Here is a 25735-nt window from a genome sequence, read left to right as displayed (position 1 = left end):
ACTATTAGATCCTTTTTGAGGGACGTGGGTGGGAGGGGGGGGGGGAGGTGGCAAGTGGGAATATTAAAAAGGGCAGGTTTCCTGAGTCCTAGCAGGAGGGGGCTCCACCTGCAGTGATACTTTCATGGTAATAATACTTTTTAATGTTGTAAAAGTTTGAAAAGAAATGGTTGAAAACCTGGTTTTAATACACACTCTTCACCAAATATAACTTTGCTAGTGCAAAATTTCTTTCTTCAGTACAATTTCATAATCCAATGTTGTTAGCGGTTTCTAAGCTGTCCCTCAGAAACTAAACATGAATAAGCAAATTGTAGAAAGTGTTATCATAATGGGAGGATGCCACAAATTTTGTCAATTTTTTTCAAATAACATTTAATCATTGGTGTTGACAATTTATCTGGGTTGTTGGTACAGTGGGTATGGTACTGGACTTGAATTCAGGTGAGTTTATGAGGGTATGAGTTGGAATACTTTACTACTATCAAGATTCAGGTTTGCCATGATTCTCCGAATTGTCATGGAAAATAGTGGGAAGTTTGCTCTAATCATTTAAAATGACATGCACTTAGAGTGCTGTTGCAAATGGTATCATCACAGAAGTAACCTTTCCAATCTTTCCTCCATTTAGAGGAAATCAGCTGTGACAAGCTTACCTATTCCAAAATAATGTTTCTCTCCTGTTGCAGTATTGCACCCCCAAAACATTGCTCTACACTTTTTCTGTAATTAAACTCATTGATATTTCAAAGAACCTAACTGAGCCCTAAACCTGTCAATAGTTTTTAGTAGAAACTGTCTTACCACTGATTAGGTACAGTGTGTAAATGTGCATGTAAAAAGAACCAGTTCCAGCAGAATCTCACGAGACATGAATATGTGAGAAGTAGGTGCCAAAAAGTATTCCCTGTAATGATGAATAAATAAAAAATGAAGACGAACCACTGAGTAAGTGGAGTAGACAGCAGTGCAGAGTGTTAAAATGAAAGAACTACACAATACTAAGGTAACATGACAAAGCTGTGTGTAGAAAATGCAGTGATAGTCTCAAAAAATGCATTGATAGTGTTGTGGAAAATGTAAGTTCACTGTTAACTGTATTTGTTGCTCTGAATAAATAGTGTCACAAATAATAGTTTACTTCAGGACCTTTGCCTTTCAAGGGCAAGTGCTCTACGAACTGAGCTACCCAAGCATGACTTTCACCCCTGTCCTCACAGCTCTACTTCTGCCAGTACCTCGTCTCCTACCTTCCAAACTTTACAGAAGCTCTCCTGCGAACCTTGCAGAACTAGCACTCCTGAAAGAAAGGATATTGCGGAGACATGCTTAGCCACAGCCTGGGAGATGTTTTCAGAATGAGACTTTCACTCTGCAGAGGAGTGTGCGCTGATATGAAACTTCCTGGCAGATTAAAACTGTGTGCCAGACCGAGACTCGAACTCGGGACCTTTGTCTTTCCCAGGCAAGTGCTCTATCAACTGAGCTACCCAAGCACGACTCACGTCCCATCCTCACAGCTCTTCTGCCAGTACCTCGTCTACCTCTCAGTCCAGCACAGTTTTAATCTGCCAGGAAGTTTCATATCAGCACACACACTGCTGCAGAGTGGAAATCTAATTCTGAATAGTTTATTTCAGTTGGTTGTTTTTCATGAAATCCTTGTGCCACCTAAAAATACCAAGTACCAAAAAGGCAGCTGTGCAACTGTAACCAATTTGTCTGCCATTACAGTGAAGGTAGAAAGTTTTTACGATATTTTTTTATTTGTGGTCTCCCTGGCTTCCTCATTGCAATTGTTGTGCTTCCGGGTGGTGAACAGAAGTCAAGTCATTTCATTTCATGCATATGACAACAAGCACTCTTCTCTAGGTGATGTCAATTTTGCTTTTAACTTATATCAGTTTCCTGAGCTCCAGCGAGGCTCTGAACTACAAGTGGTGTCTTGCCACTGTTATAGCAAAGATCGATTGGAAAACACTGAATGAGTTCGTGTCTGCAGAATTTTAGTGACAGCTGTGATAAAACAAAAGATCTAAGGGCATAGTGAACTTCGAGATTTGGTAGTGTGAAACCAACAGTAGTTGACATCCTGATTTGAGTCCAGCAGCAAGCACACAATAGCAAAACTCTCAGTATCTGAATAAGACAGTTTGGGCAGTCATTGAAATATTTTGCATAAACTGCACACTACAACTATGCAACAGTAAATCAAAGCATATTTTCTTCACTGAAATACTTACTGCAAACAGCTAAATAAAAGTATTAATAATGCCTGAACATCTGTGAATGTGTTTGGACAGACTTCGGGGAGAAGGAAATGAATAAAGTAGTATGAAACAAAAAAACTTTAAAGAAAAACAACATAAATCCTCAGTCTATGCTCAGATTCTCATTGTTTTGCTGTCCATGAAGTGCACAAAAATGTTATCAACATCTCCCCCACTTAAATGGTGGCCACCTGAGGTCATCCAGTTTGTGATCCCCGTCATGATGCGTGAAAACTGCAACTGATCCAAAGTATGCTTAGTAGAATTTGTCAGCTGATTCTGCAGGCCATTCCTCCGAATGGTTCCTGCCTCATCCAGTAAGGTGCTAATGAAGTGGTTGGATTTTTGTGGAAGACACCCCACAATTAAAAAGTTGACTGTAGGCTTAAGGATCCTATGTTGACAACACAGCCCTCAAATTACCTTTGTATTTTAGAGATGGAACATTCATTTGTATGTGATGTTACCTCAAACGTTGGGTAATGATGTGCAGACTGTTGAACATTCTCTGGGTTGGCCTTCCAGTTGCCTCTTAAAAAACTGTGTGTACAAGACATGTTCAGAAGGTAAGTGCACTAAATTTTTATATTTGAAAAAATTCCAGGGTATTGTTGATCAACTTATTAACTGTTTTCCTACATAATCACAATCCTGTTCAATGCATGTGGTGAGCCATGGCTCAAGTTTCCTTTGCCCTCCTTGGTGAACTCCCACCAGCTCCTTCCCCCACTTAAGAAACACCTCCTGCCCCTGCTCGTTGGTTAAGAATTTCACTAATCTGGAAATGAAAAGATGACAATCTCTAGGAAAGTAGGAACACGGGGAATGGTTAAAATTATCACAGTCAAATGATTCCAAGAATGGCATGGTGGCAAAGGCTATGTAAGGGCTAACTTTGTTGTGCAACAGCCATTTCGATCTATTTGTTCTGAATTCTCCTTTTGAGTTTTTTAGGGTCTCTCAATATTGTGGGGCATTGGTGGTCTTCCCTGGAACAGAAATTTGACGAAAATGGTGCCCTTTCGGTCCCAAAACACTGTGCTCTTGAATGTTTTGGCAGATTTGGAATTGGTGTAAAACTGTTGGCTCAGTGTTTCTCAATTCACTTGTAATAACTTATTACCATCCTGAGTACAATTTTTTTTAAATTTCTCAGCCATTTAGAACAAAGTAATGGTACCTGAAAATTGTAATATATAACTTTGAGAAAAATCAATTTGAAGTTTAATATTGCAATTTTTGGATAGTGAATTAGGAGAATTACTTACAATTAATATTTTCCTGCATCATGCTGATCTGAATCACACTTACTAACTTTCTCTTGGTCTCCTTTTCTGTATTGTTTCTTTTCGGCCTTTTAAAAAAGCAATTTCTGCTTTGCGGTGTCTTTTTCACAGAGGATTTTGCATTATTTCTACTAGATTTTATGCCCAATGCTTCCAAAACATTCAATAAAACCATCATTGAAGCATAAGATTGCATCAAGAACACCAAATTTGAGAGTTGTAATCTGAACAAACAGTTTTCAGTAACCAGTTCCAAATGACAGAATTTACACATTCATTTAAATTTTATTTTCCCCATTACGACATTTCTTCAACTAAGTATCTTTACAAAGCTCTCTAAATTTAGGTTTAATTTCATTCATTACTGCAACAGGTAAAGAATGTTTGTGGTTGTGTGTTGCACTCTTCCTGTACTTGCACATAGTATCATTCAAGTACAAAAAATGCTGAGAATTCTCATTTGACGCCAGTTCATAGAGAAGGATGGACCTTACACCTTTTTTCACTTTTCTAAATTCCCAGCACTACTACTTATGGACAAGCCATAATAATTCTGTCCTCAATCAGAGTTATCTTTTCCACCTGACTTTTTACTATCTTCTGGTATTGCTTGTAACTTTCCTTCTACTAATCTTTAACTGGACCCGATTCTCTTCTACACATGCACAGTGCATTCAGATTTGTAATTTTTGACAAGAACCGTATGGTGGTTCTGCACATATCTAGTCATAGTCTTGCTGTCACCATCCCCTTAATATTGTGTTGGCTGCAAACACCTCTACTTGCTACTGATCGATAAAAAACCATGAGAACTCCTGCTTCCTCCATCCATCACTCGGACAAATATAATTCTTCCGACAGGAGCCTTCACCCATTTTCCACTTCTGCAAGTTATACAGTATTGCTTAGAATTACTGTATTAATTTCCTTGCTGGAATGAAATGATGCTGCCACCACACTATTTAGTGAAGTAGGTCCACATTTCTGCCACCTGCCATCATCAAAAGTGCACAAATATAACCACTTTCACTGTAATCACTTTCCTTGAATGCATTCAGATTTGTAAATTTTCCTTCATCAAATACACAAAAATCTAAAAAGGCATTTCTTGAGCATATTTGCCTTCTGTCTCCCCTTAAACATTTGTCCAGCTGTGGGCCATCACACAAGACAATCTTTTTCACGAAACAGAATGTGACACGTAATTAGCTAGAAGACAAAATGTAAGTTTATATCAAAAACTAAGAGAAAAATGCAGCTGTTCTCGCAAAAATTTACCACTAAACGTAGAACACACACACAGTTGGACATGTTCTTAAGAACCCACTGGTGTGTTAGTGTCAGCCTACTATTCTATTTATAAAATAACCCTCTCACTGTATTTTAACATGTAGTGCAGAGTAAGTAAAACAGTTCTCATTTACATTGTTCTAATTTCTCACCCCATCTAACAGAACTTGACAAGAAACCTAATGAGCAGTGTTTAGAATGCAATAGCGCAGTATGTCCTGCCTTGCCTCTATTTCATTATTTGTCGCACACTTTTCACAAAAGTTTGACCTATGAATACCAACACTACAATTTTCTGTTTCATGAACAAGTATACACCATCCCATTATACCTGCTTCTATCTCTCGATACAGAGTTAAACATTATTGCATACCATTTGCGAAAACTGTTTCTGTAACTGTTCACTATGTAAAAATGTGGTCTGTTTTAAACTGTCAGTGTATACGAACACTTATGTCTCTTCTTTGCCAATAATGCACTGACAATATGGTATTTGTTTTTTAATTCATTTTATGAATCTCTTAAAACCCCATCATTTTACACAAATAATTACAATTGTTAGCAATATGAGTGGTATCCATTCTCATCAGAGCTATTGTAGGAAGGATGTCATAGGGAAAGTTCATAGGAAACGGTCAAACTTGTTGGGGAAGCATTAATCCTGTGAGAAAATGCAATCCCTACCTCAACCAAGTCACTTGCATAAAGAAATCCCTGTGGTGACTTTGTTGAAAGCTGAAGCACACATTTAATGAAATGTGTTAACAGTTAAGGCTTAAGCACTGGATGAAAGAAAAAACATTATTCCATTTTGACTCTTTTAATGTCTTTACACTACGATTTTAAATAATCTTCCACTTGTACTGTTATAAAATTATGTCCACATTATACAATTCATTACCAGTGTGTAAATTTTACTTATTTATTGCCTTATAGAAGAAACACATACTCCGAGACTGGCACCTGGAACAAAAGTCATTTTCTATTACTTTAGAAATAGTATTTGCAGATGCTTCAAAATCAGTGTTACATATGATATATTTCTTTCAACTTGAATTCACACACAAATAATTTTAAGACTTATTAAACTACAATGTAGATAGGCACAATAAAAAAAACACAAACACACAAACAAAATTTCGAGCTTTCGCAGCCCACGGTTGCTTCGTCAGGGAAGAGGGAAGAGGGAAGGAGAGGGAAAGATGAAAGGATGTGGGTTTTAAGGGAGAAGGTAAGGAGTCATTCCAATCCCGGGAGCAGAAAGACTTACCTTTGGAGGGGAAGGGGGGGAGGGACAGGGACAGGTACACACACACACACACACACACACACACACACACACACACACACACACACACACACACAAAGAGAGAGTTTGGGCAGAGATGTCAGTCGAGGTGGAAGTGCAGAGGCAAAGATGATGTTGAATGACAGGTGGTGGATGAGTGGCGGCAACTTGAAATTACCGCGGAGATTGAGGCCTCAATTTGTTCGAGTTATTAGGTTTTATACAAAATGGACGGTCGTGCTCAGCATGCCCATTAACGTCCTTGCACATCACTGATCATGTGGTCACAGCAATCTTAATATCACAAATAATTTAAGAGACCAAAACAAGTTTTCATCCCCCCCCCCCCCAAATTATTTGCACGTATCTTTTATTGCACGTACAAAACTATTTTATTCACCAAGATAGGAAAGTAACTTCCCCATAGAAGAGGTAAGTTGGCAGCTCAAGATGCATACACTTGTCCACAGCACTGTAGGAATAACCAAGAGACGCTCATGTACACACCTCACAGCACCTGGGCAAAACATACACCAGCACAGCAGCGAAAGGGCTTAGGGAGGGGGGACCACTTCCACAAATTTAGCACACACAATGAAGAACGCCACTAAAAGCTTCTTATCAATATATGGTAATAGAATTGATGCAAGACAACTATAGGGAGTAGGAAAGATTTACAAATTGTGTATTTTCTAATGGGTTTGTTTACTCAGTACAAGAAACATGACAGTATCACGTAACTAATGACAAATAAAGGAAAGGAAATGCAGTGTGTTTCACAGCAATATATTACTACTTCTTACATCTGACAAGATGCCAATGACAGTAAAATCAGCAAACTTGCAACTTATACAGAGATTATGAATGGCCAGCAACATTACAGAAAGGACTATTACAGCTGGAGGCAGATGGAATTTACAGTGCACCAATAATGAAAATGTATATGCATTAAAATACAATTTGCCTCTGGATATTTTACCCAATGATACAAGATTTTAATATAAATTAATTATTGAAACATATTACTCCTAGTTCTAGTGAAGGCCTAGTTGCAGCTACAATCAATTCCGTAGCTTAGTATGAGGCACACTGAAAGTAACATTTCAAACTTGTTATGTGAAAGCCTTTCAAATAAAACAAATTCCATAACTATTCTACATCTTTATTCTTCATGACTGCATATTTGCAGCACTCTTATTAACAGGTGGTTCTGAATTGTGTTATGTACAATTATTTGTCGTAACATTCTATACTTTTTTATATAGTCACATACATGTGCCGCCTGTGAGAATATCCAGTTAGACTGGATCTTTCACTTAATCATCTATTGGAAAGCACATGTCACCTCCTTTAGGTAGCGAAAAAATGTTAAAATTGCTCAGCCTTAAAAATTACACACTGACTTGTTGTCCGGCACAATCAAAGACTTTCTTCAGGAAAGAAAACGCATATCCACGCTAGTAAGCACATCCCAGACACACATGACCTTTTTCTGGCTGCAACAACCAGAATGCAGGTGTCACACTGTACGAAAGCAGCCATTTTCAAGTGGGGCAGAGAAGGTGGAGCGATAACACAGTACACGTGTGGACGTAAAAGCACCATCTTCCATAGTGTGCAAGGACTAGATGGCAGCGGAGTAAGGAGGGGAAGAAGACAAAGCTACCACGTGTAGTGCCTGAGGCTATGGTATAGGCAGAGGGGGGAGAAATGGCGAGTGGAAAAGGAGAGCAGCAGAAAGGGGGCAGGAGGCTTGGACGAAGGGTATGGGAACTGTAGGTATTGTAAGTTGAAGCTAGAATAATTTTGAAAGTAGGGAACTTGTTGCAAGGATAACTTTTATCTGTGCAGTTCAAGAAAGCTGGTGATTGGGGGGGGGGGGGGGGGATGATCCAGACTGTCTAGGTTGTGAAGCATTATTTAAATCTAGCACACTATGTTCAGCTGCATATTGTGCTACAGCGTGATCTACTTTACTCTTCTCCATTGTTCAGCAGTAGTCTGTTTCTGGTGGACAGCTGGTTGGTAATCATACCAATATAAAAAGCTGTACAATGATTGCAGCAGAGCTGTATACTGTATAGCTATGTTCATGTATCTCAGCCACCCAGAGATGTCATATCTGCACTGACAACTTCCTTGCCCATATACTGAAGGCCTCACAAAGCCTTTCGCACACAGGCACTATCCTGCAGACCTAGATCACAAAAGAATTTCCCATACCATGTTCCTACACCCCTCCAAACCACCACGAACAAACTACGAAGGATTGGAGTTGCCTCTATGTCCAATACCACACCAGAAGGGGACAACTGAACCACATCCTTCGTCAGGGCTTGATCATGCACTGAAATGAGGGGCATCCTCCCCACCCCTACTGAAGTGTTGTTCCTTTGCACACCCAACCACCACAACATCCTACTTCAAATTCAAATTGTTGCACAGCAATCATATCTGTGGGAAAAACAGATGTGAGACCTGTCCAATCCAACCATGCACCATTTCTTATTCCAGTCATGTCCCAGGCTTATCTTACCCCATCGAAGGGTGGTCCACCTGCAAAAGTGCCTGTGTCATACCAGCACTGCTGCAATCATTGCACAGCTTTTTATATTGGTATGACTACCAAGTGGCTGTCCACCATGACTGGCCACTCCCAAACTGTGCCCGAGAACAAAATAGACCACCCTGTCAACAGCATGCAGGGAAACATGAAAAAGCTTCATTTCAATGTCTCTTCACAGCCTGAAGAAATTGTGTTGTCCACCATCACCAACTTTTCTTAACTACGCAGATGGGAGTTATCTTTACAACACATTCTCCCTCCTGAAATCATTTCGGCCTCAACTTCACAGTAACTTACTGTCCCAAACCCTCTACCCAACAGTTTCCACAACCTCTCCCCTCCACAGATTTCACCTCTCATCACCCTCATGGACTGCTATCTGCCGATGTACACATCTGTCTTTTCCCCTTCTTGTTTCTCCCCTTTTCTGCTCCTGGTGTCATGTGCACATGAAGTGTGCTTGATTGCGTGAATGTTTTATGCAACTCAATGTATTATCTGAACAGTAAATAGATATTTATTATTTTCATAATGCTGTTTATATTTCAACATCAATTTTCCATTGTGTACGAAATAACTACAGGGACATGAAGATTTATTTTGTAAATAATGTTTTTTTTATTCAGAAGGTTTTAAGACTTTTCACATAAAAATTTGGAGGTATTGCGTCTCAGTATGCCCTCTTACATCTTCAGATGTATACTGGTGTTAAATTATGGAAGCCAATTAATGTAGCATTACCAAATTGCAAATGCTGGAAATGAGAGTGAAGGTGCTGCTAGTAATAGTAAGATACTTTACATACCTTTGGCCCCAAAACTTCACATTCCAACATGAGCTACCATATGATTGAAGTCACTGGGACTGTCGAAATTATTTAAGCACGACTTCTAGCCCAATTTCAGAAACTGCAGATAACTTTTCCAGCTGAGTTTAGCCTGAGCGATTGTTTCATTTGTCCATATTTCATTCCTCACTTCCAGAATCTGGTGTAATCAATTCTAATTTATACGGTATATATTATCAATCCCTGCAAGCAATTAAGTACAGAATAAAAAATTTCACTGTCTCAATTCCACATTCTTATATAATTACAGACACCAGAAAAATGGAAGTTCTGGAACAAATTAATTATAAGTACTTTCATCTTTATACAGGGTGAACATTAATAAAAACACCCAACTGCAGGGGTGGATTGCCAACTGAATGGAGGAAAAAACTCCTATGAACATGTGTCCAGGAACGCATCATTGCCACAGTAGCTGGCATTGACAAATGACAGTTCCACTGACCACACACCATGTATTTCTTGGGTGTTGGAAGCTGTGTGATTGATGCAATGTACTGAGAGCAGCAGAATGGTCCAGTATACACATCAGGAGCAATCTGAGATGGTGTTCATGTATGGCCCAGCAGATGGAAATGGTTGAGAAGCAGCTTGGCTATACCAAAGTACCCTAATTGACACCAACCCCTTCACACAGCATTTCACACCCTTTTTAGGATTTTTGCGAGAGCTTGGGAACTTTCAGACACACGAACGTGCAGAAAGGCAGTGGTTTGAGGGTACACCACAGTCTGGAGGATCACTTTAAACAGTATACCAAGACAAAACATAGTGCAAGTTTCAGTCAAGTGGCCCGCCAACAATGATGCATGCCTAAGTACAATTATGTCTATTCCACATCTGGAATGTGTGCGTGCGTGCGCACGCAAACTTATCCTACCCGCTAAACAATACTCCATACAAATGTACTTCTCCCCAAAACAGGAATCAGATATAAGTTTAAATTCTACAGCTCAGCACACACTTACAATACTGCTCATATTCTGTTCAATTCAGTATGTATCCTGGGAAAGTGAACCTTTATCAACTGTCTTTAAAATTTGTAGTCCTGAGCCCAACCTACCAACAAAATAAGCTTATTGTAGCTAATCACACAAATAATATTATTTAGTCTTTACTACAGCACTTAAGGTCATTTCTTTCATGTGTGCTTACACAGAGCATTGTCACTAAGAACTAGAAATAATATTTTGCATAAGTAGTAAACTATTTAATGATAACACAAAATTACACCTAAATTTTGAAATTTTCCTAATTCATGTGTGAAACTTATGTAACAGCAGCAGTTTATCAAGGTTGAGAAATGGTAGCTATTCAATACTGAAATTTGTTCTGTACATTCCCAGTTTCACATGTAACCTTAAAATGACCATTGGTTACCCATGCACACTACCGATAAGCACAAGCAGCAGAAATATTATAAAATAAAGAGACCATATTACTGTGAACAACTAATCATTATAACTGAAAACTGACAAATTTCACTGAATTTTCAAGTCATATTAGGTATATAAAATTTGTTTCTTAATTTTTCTGGTACTGTACATGAGCATTTTCATGCTAATTAACAGTAATACATGCTAAATTCACGCTGATTTATTATATGTGATTCCATTTACCTTCCCAACACCCCCCCCCCTTACAAGTTGGCTACCTGGATCTATATCTTGTGGTAAACTATTGACTAATATGGTGGTTAACATACTATTGCCAGGCTGACAAGAAGATCCCCAGCACTAGTATCCACTTTTCATTGTAGTCGCCTATATGGTTATGTAGGTTAGGGACCCAGGCATCTCACACTGCAGCCACTCTCATTTGTGTATACTTGACAAAAAATTTAGAAATTTGCGTGATGCTTGATTAATGTCAAAAAAGTTGTGCTACAGAGAGTGATTGAGAGTTTAAATCTTGTGAAATGCACATTTTTTTTTATTTTATCATTTTTATTCAATTAACTGATTTAATTGTAAATTTTTATTTCCATTTATTTGTCACAATTTTAGTCATAACAACTTCATCTGCTCTCAGTTTTTCTTCCTATCATTCTTTTCAAACTCTGCAAACTTAGTTCGTATGTTTTTAATTGATTTTATGTATTAATTACAATTTAATTTCTTTTGTTTTACAAATGTTTTCTCCTCCACATGTATTGTGTTTATTATATCTTTGCTTAAATTTCATTTTACTTATACACCAATTTTCCCACAATTTACACATTATGAGGAAGTGTTCATGGGGAGAAAAAGGACACTGGCTGGCATGATGTTGGCCCTCCAGTAGTGTTTACAAATATTACACTGTCAAGTCTCTTGACACCAGGGCACTATATTCAGCAGATTTAAACTGGTAAACGTGTGAAACACATTTAACATGCTTCGGCATTTGGCCACTTGCAGCACTAATTGACACCTTCATTCACTTTTGCGTTGCTCAAATGTTTTCAGTAGGCCTATAAACACAGCACCATTTACATACTGTTCTAAGCTGAGCAGAAGATGTTTCAAGAATTCACTCTCGTTAAATGCAGTATTTATGTATGTATTTTTTTTTACCGATGTTACCCAGTATTTACATATGTATTTTTTTCCAATGTAAAGAATGTGAGTGATAATTTGCGTGTGTGGTTTTTTTTACATAACTGAGGAGGCACTGTGACCTGATAACCTCACAAAGATGACCTCAGTAGAGACAAGCAGAACAATGCGAACACCACAAAATGCTTGTCTACATATTTGCACTTGACACCCAAAAAAATTCTCGAAATGCACCCTGTTAAGCATTAAAAAATACTTCACTAGTGCAATATTTCACTATTTAAATAATGAATGATAGCTGCAGGCTTTCAAAAACATCGATTATGTCGTGTAATTGAAGGTGACACCTTTCGCAGAAAACCAGACAATGATACTTCTAGGAACTTTGTTTACCATTTGTTCTGTTTCAGAATGTGTGCTTCACTTTATTACAATACTAGTATCACATCTACAAAGACGACTAATTCTGCTTGTTGTATACTAGATGGGAGATCATTTACATATAGGTGGAAGAGCAGATGATCTAAGACTGAACCTTGAGGAACCCCACACCTAAGTTCTCCCCAGCTGAATTACTTTCCCAAATATTATTGAATGAATTACTACGTACAACTTTTTGCATTCTTTTCATTGGATATTAAATAATTTGGCTGGCTATATGATCAATCCCACGAGACTTCTATTTATGAACTAGAATACTGTGATTCACAGTAAAATGCCTTAGGAAGGTCACAGAAAACACCAAGCAGTGCTATTATTTAATGACTGTAAAATATAGCAAGTGAAGATGTAAACAGGTTTCTCAGTAGAGCAAACCACCTGAAACTCTGATTTGCTGAGAATAATATTGCTGTGAAGGTGAGATGATATGCTACAAAACATCACCACCTCAAAAATTCTAGAAATGATGTTGGCTTGAAACAGGTCAGTAGTTATTGACATCTCTGAACACCTTTCTTAAAGTGATTTCAACACTGGCACATTTCAGTCTCTCCAGAAAAAATGTTTTAAGTTAGTAATGCACTATATACTTCAGGTAGAACTGAACAATAACAAGGGAACAAATCCTTAGCATTCTACTGGAAACTCCATCAAAACAACATGAGCTTTTATTTTTGAGAGAATGTATGATTTGCTTAATTTCAGGTGGAGAACTTTGTGATACATTTATATGATTAAATTTTGTGAAGTTACATTTTCAAGATACTGTTGCAATTTTGTTTATTAACTGTTCATCCTTACAATTTCTACTATATATAAGAAATGATTATCATCACATGCATTGCCACCTGTGACATCATTTATCACCCTTACATTCAGTTCAATAGTGATTTGTCCTGTGTCTCATTTCAATGCATTCCATATAGCCCCAAGTCCAATGTTGAAATTACTTTTTCTGAATGATGTGCACATTCCTTGGTTTTGTGATCTTCTTAGTAATTTTGGGTAGTTTCTGTAGTATGCAACTACTGCAAGATCCCTACTTATTCTTGCCAAAAGATAAATTTATGTTTTTCTTTCACAGGATACTTCAATCATGGTTTCGTAAAAGCTGTTTTCAAAGAAAATGCAGATTTATCATGGAACAGATTACTTTATAAATTTCATCCCAGATCTCTGGAGAACTATTCTAAAAATGTTTTTCCTGGAGTCATCTATTATTCTAATTGATTCCCACTGAGTAGTATCCATACCCTAAGGCACTGCGCTATTTATCCTAACTAAATCTGCATCCTGATCAGAGAGAGCATTTGTTATTAGATAAAAAATTATTTTCTTTCTTTGAACTTCACTGAAGAAAACATTATCAATTATGGTCCTGCCTTTATCCACCTGTGCTGGAATGTTTATTACCAAGACCAAATTGTAGGATCCAAATTAAGTTTCCTGGCCATTTCTCCTGGTGGCAAAAAAATCAATTCTGCATCAATGTTTAACTGCTTTTATGGCTACACAGATTGAAGGCATTAGCATGTTAGTGATATGTATGGCATTTCAATATGGAGGCTTGTGAGCACTATTAGTGAATTAGGCCTTTTAGCTGAAAGCTTTTGTATAGAAATCCTTCCATGTGCCTGTTTGTGACTTAATGCCTCATCTATGTTGTTGCTAGACACTACCTACATTTATTTAAATTACAAAGTAAATTATACACTTCCATTTAACTTACTATAGCTAACCAAAGAAAGAATAGCTCCGTCAACCATAAACTGTTGGCCATCCTCTACAGCAAGCACAAATGTTTTATGTAAATGCCAACAACAAAAATTAATCACTTATTTACATAAAAAAGATTAAACTGTTATACAATCTACAAATAATGAACATCAAAACAAAACTGTATCATTCTAGATCTCACTGACAATGCCTTAAAGTGAAAATGGCAAAATCTGTCTGGGCAAACTAAAATACAGTGCACCAAGTGCAAAACAAATATAAACTGTTTCCATTGTCTTTTTAATTTTGTACAGAGATGTATAACCTATAACTATCAGCAACAACGATAAGAAATCCAGTTGATTATCAGGCTGTGGTGTCAGACTGTAAGGAGCAGATTACTTGTTTAAGAAGCATTTTTCCCCAAACTCTAATGAGAGAAAATGTATAACAGAGGAAGGACAAATCCCAAAACAGATGCTTTTCATTCACAACAGTTTTTTTTATAATTTTTATATGGAAAGTAACAGCTTGAGTAACTATAGAGGTGGATGTAACTCTGCTTCACCTCCATGAATAATTTTTTTAAGCTCAGGTAAACCACTTACACTATGTTTATATGTGCTCCCTGGTGTCATCATATGGCGAACTGCATCGCATATTTTATTGCCTCATTTTGGACCGGTGGCTTTATGTGCATTCCTGATCAGAATATATAATCCAAACGATCAAGTCAGTGAATCTTCCACAACATGCAAAACCCATCTCCTGTAAAATTTGTTTGATTTACAATCCTCACTCAATCAAACGACAGTGGTTCAAATACAGCTCAGATTGACAACCAAAATCCAAACACTCAACAGTAACATGACAAAACTAAAATGGCAATTCCTTTAGTAAATGATTCCAACTTAAATCTATATTCCCTCATAGAATTTCCTCATGCTACACAACTACTCTTAGTTAACCCTCCTGCTACCACTGTTCAGTATGACCCAGTAATAATCACTGTTTTCAAAACAATTATTTCACCTTCTTGAGCCAACTGTGTCCAATGATGTTTGGTTCACTTTTGTATTTACACACATCTGAATATGACAACATATGTAGTCGTGATAGTTCATTAAAATAGTGATAATGCATTTGGCGTAGAACAGTAGGTCCCTATGACCCCAACAAAGCCCTGATAAAAAGATCAGGGCATAGGAGGGTTAAAAACTACATCGAATTTTTTTCACGAGTTAACTCTCAAGAAGCAGTTTCTTAAAAAGAATAATACTAATTAAGAGTAAAAGATGTAAATAGAAGGCTAAAGTAAGTTTGCCTCCTCTTTTCAGGTAATACGAGGGTTGCCTGTAAAGTAAAGTTCCCATGGCGCTACAGTCTTGAAAATTGCTGTTACAATGGATCCCTTGATTCTGTAGTGCACCTTGGTTCCCCACTACAAATCCCCTCCCTAGCGAACTGCCTGCAGAGCTCAGTCTTGGTTTGGCATTATGAACCTCTACCTCACTTCGCCCGCCAGGTGTGAGCTGCATTGGATGATCCAGTTTCCTGTCTGCAAAAAACACACTGCGCCAGCAGATATCCATTCCCAGCTATGCGAAATCTATGGAGACAAGTGTATGTGTGTACAACAAATGTGCAAATGGCGCAGAGTTAAAAAACGAGTACTGATGTCCATGATGATGAGCGTTCCAGATGCCCATCCGTTTCTGACGAAACAATCACTAAGTTGAGGCAGCGGTGCTCTCAGACCGGAGAGTGACGTTGACTCCAAAGTGTGACTTCCTTCATTTGGGGAAAATTGATACCAAATGGTTGTTCTCTAAGTGAAACAATTGGTTTGTTGGCTCAAAATTGGACCCAGGCCTCATCCAAATGATAATTCTTAAGACTTTTCACCAAGAATTTGTAGGTCTACATTGTAGACGTTATGTAATTCTATACAGAACATCAAACCATTGTGGATTTTATTATGAAGAATTTTTGTTAAAAACTTTAAATAACTAATGTAATATGCATCTTCACAATGTTACTTGAACTAGGTTGGGGAAGTGCAACAGCATTTTCTTCTATTTGTTCTGAATTCCCCTTTTGAGTTTTTTAGGGGTTGGGGGTGTGTAAGGATATGGCACACAAAATCTGTCTGTGGATTAGGTCTGGGGGTAGTTCCAGTCTGTGAAGAACTTTGTGAGAGCTTCTGCATATTGGGCAAGAGAGTTCTTGTTACTGCAAGTATGCTTTCCCACAGAGACCAAGCTGTATGGATGTGTAAAGAGTGGCAGCTATCTAAATGTAGGTCTGTTTGGTTGGCGGATTTAATGTGGACAGAGGTGAGGATGGAGGCACATTTGATTGAAGAGGGTGGGAGAATAGGTGTAGAAGTTGTGAAAGAATTATGACAAAGTGTCTTGCCCCAGAGTCCAGATAATGATGTCAATGAACATGAACCAGGTCAGGAGTGTGCAGTTTTTTGAGGCTGGTTTTTTGACCTATATGGGCCATAAAAAGTTGGATAAGAGGGTGCCCATGGCCTGATAGGCTGAAGTTAGTAAAGTGTATGTGGAATGAGGTAATTGTTTCGGGGACTATGGGCAAGACAAACGCTGGTGTGTGAGGAAGTGGTGTCAACAGCGACAAGCGGGCATCCACTAAGTGAAGGGGTGGGGATAGTGGTGACTGACTAAATTAGTTGGTACATGCAACGTGGGAAGCTAGATTTCAGATAACAACTGTCTTTTACCCTTCTGTTACTCTGGTTTTCCACTCCCAATTTCCCTCTCCCCATATCCTCACAATGTCGCACCTGGAACATAGTATGCCCCACCTGCTATAGTTCCCCTTCCTCACCCCACCGCAATCTGCTGCTTTTGTTGAACACAACAGTTGCATTTTGGCTGTAGTGGCACAGTTTCATAGCACTGGCGATAATCTAACTTGGACTTTCCATTGTTTGAAAAATTACATCATGGGAGATTCAATTCATCAGGCAAGAGCATTGACTGTCACGTACCAAATAGAACCAGTCACTGCATTGCACCTTCCTAGACCTACAGCATGCCAGCACCAGCTACCTTCCTACTAACACAATGACAGTATTCTATACCAAAGCAAAAAAAGTTAAGTACTTGTCATAGGAATCCATCATGGTTTGGCCCAACCACTCATTGCACAATTCCTGTGACAGACCTGTCACTAAAGCGCGCACGCACGCACGCACGCACGCACGCACACACACACACTTACGGAATCAAGTTGTTTCTGCAGAAACTTTCACACTGATTGATCTGACTATCACAATACAGTGTATACTTTTGAAGGGGAGGGGAGGGGAGGGTAATCACCAAATTGTGAAAGATCTATACAGAAGGCAAAAAACACACACACAGCAGTGGATACAACTGGAATTTATAAACATTTGCACCAATGTTTATAAGATACAAACAAGATGAAAAGGGAATTTTAGCACCACAGAAATGGGTACAGGGTCAATGAGCTCCTGAAGTTCAAAGCCTCAAATTACAAAACTGATTATTAACTTTATATTATTGGTAATGCAGTCGATACAATTGCACCAACAGCCTACAAAGTGAACATCAGTGGGAGGAAACTAATGCATTACACAGGCAATAATGAATGATACATCATGACCTGCATGCTATAAATTTCCATCAGAAAACACATAAGCAAAATAAAATAGGTTCAAAGAATACACTTCAGAACCTAGCACCAGCTTAGAAACACTAATGAACAGAAGAAATTAAATGTCTAAAATCACAGTGGGAAGCAAATAATATTCTTGAACATTTGTGCCAAGTGATGATGGGTTTGTTTATAAATAACTTCTCTGCTGTTAGCCACAATTTTCCTTTATTCATATTTTACAAGACATGTTTAGGGAAATTATATACCCTTTTTAATTGTGTATTACTTTGCACTGCGACATTTTTACATAATGTCTTTTGAGGTACCACTTTGATTTGTTGACTTTACTGCAATATATACACAATATGCAATTTTTAGTTATTGATTTTTATATGTAATTAGTGGTGAAATTTGGAAGAGCTTGTACTTACAGTTTTTTACTGTCTATTTGCGCAGAGTGTCACGTGTTGGAACACCACTTGCAACTTTCGGTGGGCAACACACATCGAGTGTAACTCACATAAACAATCACTTACAAAGATGTTTCTTGATGTAACTGACAGAGATAATGTTACACGGCCTCCACAGGTGTTTGTACAGAAGGTATTTATGTCAACAATATGAATTATGCTTACACCTATTTCACAAAGATGGTTATTTCTGTGTGTTACAACTTTTAACAAAGTATACTGTCAAGGATTCTGAAGAATCTCACCAGTTCAATATCATATTTTTCACTTAAGATTTCGTCTTCCTATTTTCTGTAATGTGTGTGCATCTCCAGATCTTCTAACAAAGCCATTTTATGACCTTTGTTTAGTTGGTGGAGTACTTTGATATTTCGCTCTGCTGTTCTAAGTAGGTGTCCTGTATTATGTATGTGTGTAGCTATAGCTTTGTGTGCGTGCGTGCACATGCGCGCGCACGCTTTAATACCTATGAACCAAGAAAAATTGCAACAATAGTAAGTATAGTGAAACATATTGCAGTAGTTAATGATTATACTACTTCCATGGTTGACACAGACCTCAACAGGTGAAGACAGACACGAATGCAGATTGCACCGCCGAGGAAAAAGAAACAAAAAAAAAAAAATATATGCATATCTACCAACCCACACATTGGCAATATATCGCAGAAGACTGCAAATTTTTCCAAAAATCAAGAAGTGACTGTTGGGTTGAACCCCACCCACACCCACACCCAAGACAAGACACCATTTGGAAAAGTAGGGCAAACGTGTAAGTACTCCAGTGACAAAATTAAGGGCATAAAATGGATTTGTTAGAAAAACTGGAGAATTTATGCAAAATGCTAAATGAAAAACTTTAAAAGTTAATCAGTGAATTTCTTCAGATGATTTGATAATACACTTAAATAAAAGTAGCAACACACAGAAGTACCAATGTAAAATAGTTGTAAGCAAATTATAATACATATTGTTAAGATAAATATCTTCTATACAAACTCAGATCTGTGGAGGACCTTTAATATTATCTCTGTCAACTACATCTGAACACATCTTTGTAACTGTTTGCTTATGAAATTATGTGTACTGGGCACTGGAAGTTTTGAGTGATGTTTAACACCTGTGACACACTGCACTAATACACCAGAAGGTAACTACATCAATGTTCTTCCAGATTTTGCCACTAATTACATATAAACGTAAGTAACCAGCTAAAAACTGTGTTTTTATGTATTATGGTAAAGTCAACAAAACAAAGCAAAACTTCACGCATCAAAAACCATTACATAAAAATGGCCTGGTACAAAGAAACAAACACTTTAAAATGGGAATCAATCCCAAAACTCATTATGTAGAATATGAATTTTAAAATATGTTAAATGACATCAGGAAGATTATTTATTAACAAACCCTTTGTTTTCATTGTTTCAGACTTTTAAAAAATTAAAAATAATGTATGTATATGAACAAAATCAGAATACCTTTGACAGATAAATGCTCTTCATATACATCCACAACCAAATATTGATTCATGTCAACACGGTAAAACCTTAGCGGCCTAAATGGAACAGTTTGATCTGGTTAAACCATCTTCAATAAATCATACTGTTACCTAAATTCTATAAGGGAGTATTTTTGTTACTTAAATTTGCACAACAAATGAAGTATAACCTTTCTAAGTATGCTGTTGTGCAATAAATATTGTTTACGTGCTTGGGAAACAATGTATCGAGTGTTAACACGAAACAGACTTACCTTGAATTTATAGGCAGACTGGTGCACTATGAAACAGGTTGATAACCTTACAGGCTAAGCAGCACTTAGTGAAATATTTTCCCCAGTTGTCAATGATCAGCTGTTTTAAAATTTCCTTGGAGAACTTCCATGCTACTGCTTCTCAGAGGGTATCCTCAAACATGGGAGTAACTCCCACTTACACCCCAAGAAAGTAAGGTTCAGCTTATTTGCCGAGCAGCCGTCTTTGTAGCCTTTCAAACTCCAACTGATGACCACAATTCCAACCACCCTGTAAAAGTCGTGAGAATGTTAAAAGGTGTCTCCCACCTCACAGAATTATCATTATACTAAACCTTAAACAATCTAAATCTTACTCGAGAGGCATGGCAGAATTAGGTAGACCTGATGTGACAAAGTAGAAAGGAATGGATTATTCTCATCCATTGAACTTCTCAATACAAACATGAGAATTAGTCAAGGTATGTAACTGCCAAATAGAAAAGGAGAGAATAAGCAACTGCAGTCTGTCAACAAATAGTATTTCTTTTGATGTTCTGGCACAAACACTATTGAAATTTCCAGAAGAATGAAATGTACAAAATATCAAAGCCCAAGACCAGCAGTTTTTTAAGGCATGAATAGCCTTTTAAGGAATTGTAACAAACCTGCTACTTATGTACCACACTGGAAGATATTTGATCCATGAAAGATGAAAGTAACACAAGAATGCTAAAAAAACAAACTTAGATGAGTTTGGAAGGAAGATAAAATCTTTACTGCAAATAAAACTCAGTGGCATGTTCGCAGGAGCTGTTGTGACTACTGTTAAATTTTAAATACTGGTATCTCTAGTTACCACAGAGAAATCTCTTACCATAAACAGAACATCCAATAGATGATTAATCCATGCACCTTGTGTGATTAAGTCTGTGTTGAGAATATATTTTCAAATTCAAAGGCAAACCAACAAGTATGAGCAGAATGGTTGAAAGAGCATCCAGAATGGTTGAAAGAGCATCTGAAAGCAATGTCATCTTATCAGTGGCAGTGCACTATTACAAAGAGTGGGCAATGTGGATCAGCTCAACTTGCCTATACAATGTAGATATACCACTGCTGCTTGTGTTACAGAACTGCTACTGTCGCACTACAGGATTACAATGGAGTGGAAAATTTATAAACAAATGACAAGTGGGATTCTGAAAGCACAGAAATTTTGTCTGCATATGAAGCTAAAATTAAGTATTCAACAACCAAAAATCTGAGACATTACACCAGGGAAGCCTCCACATTTTAAAACTCCAGAAAAACAAATGAAGCTTATATGACTATTTACAAAATTTGTTGTTATTAACGAACTATTACTTTACAGTGAATTTGTTAAGACACCAGCTTTTAACAGCATCATATTCTGCCATGCATTCAATTTTAAGAACAAGTTTTTCTGAAGACTTCTCAAATACTTGTTTGAAGAGTATTTAGTCGTCAAGACAGCACCTATTTCCTAGTAATATTATGATGATGTTCGTAATTACTCTATATTATGTATGTGACAAATTACATTATCAGCCATAATTACTTTTTGAACAGTTTTTACACTTGTGTGGGAACTGTTGGCATTAAACTGAACAATTTTTCAATGACTGAAAATTAAGATTAGTCATTTTGCTTTTATAAAACAAATTGTTACTTTTCATCACTGTAGCATCTGATTCACACACAAGTGGAGAATGAACAAACTGGTGCACTTACAGGATTTCCAGACCAGAAAATAAGCTGTTTTAAAGACAAAGTATAAATGTGTATAATGTTAAAGGCAGTGAGAGCTCGTCTCTTCCTGCAAAGAATTTTACAGGGCTCAGAATTTGTTACCTAGTTTTCTTTCTTTCCACAGCAATATTTATATTAGTAATAGTATTGGCTGTAGATTATTAATACAATGTCAGTTCAGAAAATTGTACAGTATCCTTTCAAAATCTCATAGCACCACAAATCCAGATTCTTAAAGGAAATCATCATTTCATGTTATTTAGGAAGCCTCCAACTGCCTGACCATCCACATTTGGATTTTTTCAGTCTTCCTATTTACTTTAAAGACAAATTCTGTGTTGTGCTTTGTTTCAAAATGAGAGTGACATGGTTCACTGAAGCAGTAATATTTAGTTACAGCACTTGTTACTCCCACAAATAGTATTTGTGTATATATAGCCATTATCAAATGTTTACTCAAAGGTGCAGACATACTAATGGCAGTGAAATCACAATATACTACCATTTGTGACTGCTCTCAAATGAACAGTTACCAGAATAGTCTGCTCCCTAACCAGCTACCTCGCACAAGTTATGAGAAGATTATTCCTTCAACATTAAGTTGCACAACCTTTTTAAGGAAATCATCTTATTGTTACACTGAACTGATTTAGGAACACTGTGAAAAACAAACTTAAGACAGTGGCTAAGGATTTTAACACACTGCCCCTTTACATGAAATGTTGTGATACATTATCAAAACTTAAGTCTTTTCATACCAGAAGTATGAAAGTCTACTTAGACACCTTTTTATACCGCTGGCACATCTTTAATTATACTTCTTGCAAGTGCTATTCAATATTTTGTGCAACTTCTGAATTCACTATGCCACAACTTCTTGCGCATAATTTCAGGTATATTTTGATACATCGTTCTTTTTAGGCATTACATTTCGGTATTCAAAATGAGGAAGTAATCCACTTGATGTATTCTAGGCAGAGCTGCAAAAGGTGTTCAGAAAGTCTTGCACGGTCTTCTAATTTCTTTTATTTTTGCAGGACAATGAAATTTTTTGTGAACATACTTTGAACATGTAACTACAAGTTGGTATATAAAAGTAATTTTTATTTACAGGTGAACCATAATGGACTGTGAAGTAGATGTCAGGTTGTGACAATGGTCCACATTGAGTTCTTCTTCAAGACTGGCAACAACTGCCAGTTCGAGTCACAGGAAGTTGCTCCCTGTTTATGGAGAGGACACAGTAGACGCAGCAGTATCCAGCGGTGGTTGCAGAGATTTAAAGGTGATTCCTTTCTACTGAACAATCCACGATGCGGTAGACCATGGAGGGCAGTGACTGATGTGAATAAGGAGACATTGATCACATCATCCAAATTGACAGATGTTTGACAAGACTACAGCTTGCTGAAATGACATGTTATTGAGTAGTGTAGTATCACTGGTACAGTCACCAGGGTACAGAAAATTCTGTGCACATTGGATGCCTAGATTACAGACATGACAAATGAAAACGATGAGGAGGAATGTGTGCAACAGTCTCGTGAAGACTGTTACTGAAGAGTGGAAACTGTTTTGATGGTGTCATTCCCCAGGATGAAACATGGTTGTTTTCGTCTGAACCCGAGGGCAAAATCCAATACATGGAGCATCATCCGCATTCCCCTCGGAAGAAGAAACCAAGACTTCCACGGAAGGTGAGAGTCTCCTTCAGGGATCAATGTGGTGTAATTTTCAATGACTTTTTGGAACCTGGCTCCACAATTAACTAGAGCCATTACGGTTTGTCATTGGACAAGCTGCGACGTGCCTTCAAGACCCACAGACCACACCTCCAGGGTCAGCTCATCAGACTACACCATGACAATGCCAAACCCAATGCAGCCCTTATGACGTAGGAGAAAATCACGAAAATTGGTTGGACAATTGTTCCTCATCCTCCCTACAGTCTGGACTTGGCTTCGCCAGAGTTTTACCCCTCTGGCCACCTGGATGGTAAAACATTTGATATTGAGAAAAACCTTATTTCCTGTGTCAAGCAATGTTATAAAAGTCAATCCCCAGAATTTTACCTAAGTGCATTTACATCATTGAAAGAAGGTTGGGCCACGTGAGTCACACCTGCAGGAGGCTATATTGAGTAGGCTTAATGTATAGCTCAATGTTCCATATATGTTCACAAAAAATTTCATTCTCCTCCTGTAAAAAATAAAAATTAGAGACTGTGCAAAACTTTTTTTAAACACCCTCTGTGTTTACCTCAACAAATTTAACATAAAATTATTTCAGTGTTTATTTCATATAATGTCACGATTTCAACAACACACTACTTCAATAATTTCCACTTTAAAAAATCTCTAAGGAACATTCTTCCTTCTATTCTGAATAGCTCCATTTTGCTCTTTTTGTAGTTGAGTAATTACTCATTTTCCATTTCACCCCTTTTAAGTATCCTACATAAAAGCTGTATCGGTGTAAGTTTCATTTGAACAGTTTTGTATCACCACAACCAATTACAATTCAAATTAAATTCCAGACTATTTGCTGTAATGTCATGCCTTTGCTGTCTTATGCTGCACAAATTGCTAGGCTACTGATCTTGTTGGCTCATGTGCAATTTGCAGGTGTAAATATTTTGTGCACGTGGAGACTCAAATTTTACAGACAATTTATAATTCGATATATGAAATAGACACTTTACTTTGTGAAAATAATATGAAATATATGTAAAATGTACCATTATCATCTATGTGAATGCAGATGCTACATTGAATAATGCATTTTTTAAAACATAAGAAGTGACATGGAGCTATGCTATTAAAATGTTACACTTACAACTGTTGTTATTTTGTGTGACTTATTACTATACTGAATGTAAAAAAACACTTCTTACAGTTCTAAGAATAAATTGTTAAAAACATGCAAAACACCAAAGGAAACTTAAAACGGTGGCTACAGTTATGAAATTTACAATTTATAAGCACTTTGCAAGTGCATACCAAGAAGACTTCTCAAAGAGCAACAAAGATACAAGAGAGAAACCTGACCAATTAAGGATATTCTTCAGAACTTGTATAAACATTTATACATGAGTTACATTTAAATATAAATAAAAGGAAAGAGTATTTATGTTTCATAAGAAAGGCATTACTTAGTTACTTCTGACCAGCCTCACACAGAACAGGACATCAAGTGAAGATTATCAGATGCAGTTTGAGAGCCACAACACCATCATCGAAATTCACAGCACTCTTGACGCTGGAAAAAACTCATTAGCAAAAATTTGAAAATACTTTGCATGTCTTCTGCAGCAGTATATGAACAACTACATTACATAACAATGAACTATCTAAACGAGCCCATAAATTACATCAAGCAAAACCCACAATAACTTACCAAACACGAAAAATTTTACTGCAGAATTATTCTGCTTTGATGCAAAATGAATTTTGTTAATTTCTGAATATAGCAAACAGTCTACAAAAAAAAATTGATAAACTGTTCCAACCTGTGCACTAAATTTTTGTCAATGGTGGTTTAAGAATCAATGCCTCACACATATCTAAGTTATCAATGTTTTACTGAAAATGGATTCTGTGGAATCTTTAAGGTGTGAGCATTGTGACCAACTCTTACAAACGTGTAAGAACTTTGGTATTTGTAATCTGAAGTACAGAAACTTTTGACAATTTCAATGGAAACAGCTGCTCAGGACTTTCCGACTCCATATTCAAAATTCATTAAAACACAACAGTAAAATTCATCATGAAGTGACAATTACCATGAATAACAGTTAATTTCTGGTACACTGCCACTCTAATCTTTCAGCAGGGAATGGACAAGTACTAATTACAAACCAGCTTAAGACAG

General features: G+C 37.2%; 1 long non-coding RNA gene across 1 annotated transcript; it reads right to left on the bottom strand.

Annotated features, from left to right (window-relative positions):
• Positions 1–5647: 5647 nt before the first annotated feature.
• LOC126281369 (uncharacterized) lies at positions 5648–25010 on the bottom strand. Its single transcript, XR_007551258.1, has 5 exons — positions 20970–25010; positions 20114–20384; positions 14850–15009; positions 9506–9730; positions 5648–5809 (listed from the first exon to the last, which is right to left on the bottom strand). It is a non-coding gene; the product is annotated as an uncharacterized LOC126281369 (long non-coding RNA).
• Between the last annotated feature and the right edge of the window lie 725 nt (positions 25011–25735).

Source organism: Schistocerca gregaria, chromosome 7, assembly GCF_023897955.1.
Source record: "Schistocerca gregaria isolate iqSchGreg1 chromosome 7, iqSchGreg1.2, whole genome shotgun sequence".
Taxonomy (NCBI): Eukaryota; Metazoa; Arthropoda; class Insecta; order Orthoptera; family Acrididae; genus Schistocerca; species Schistocerca gregaria.
Note: the sequence above shows the minus strand (reverse complement) of the source record. Positions and strands in the feature narration are given on the sequence as shown.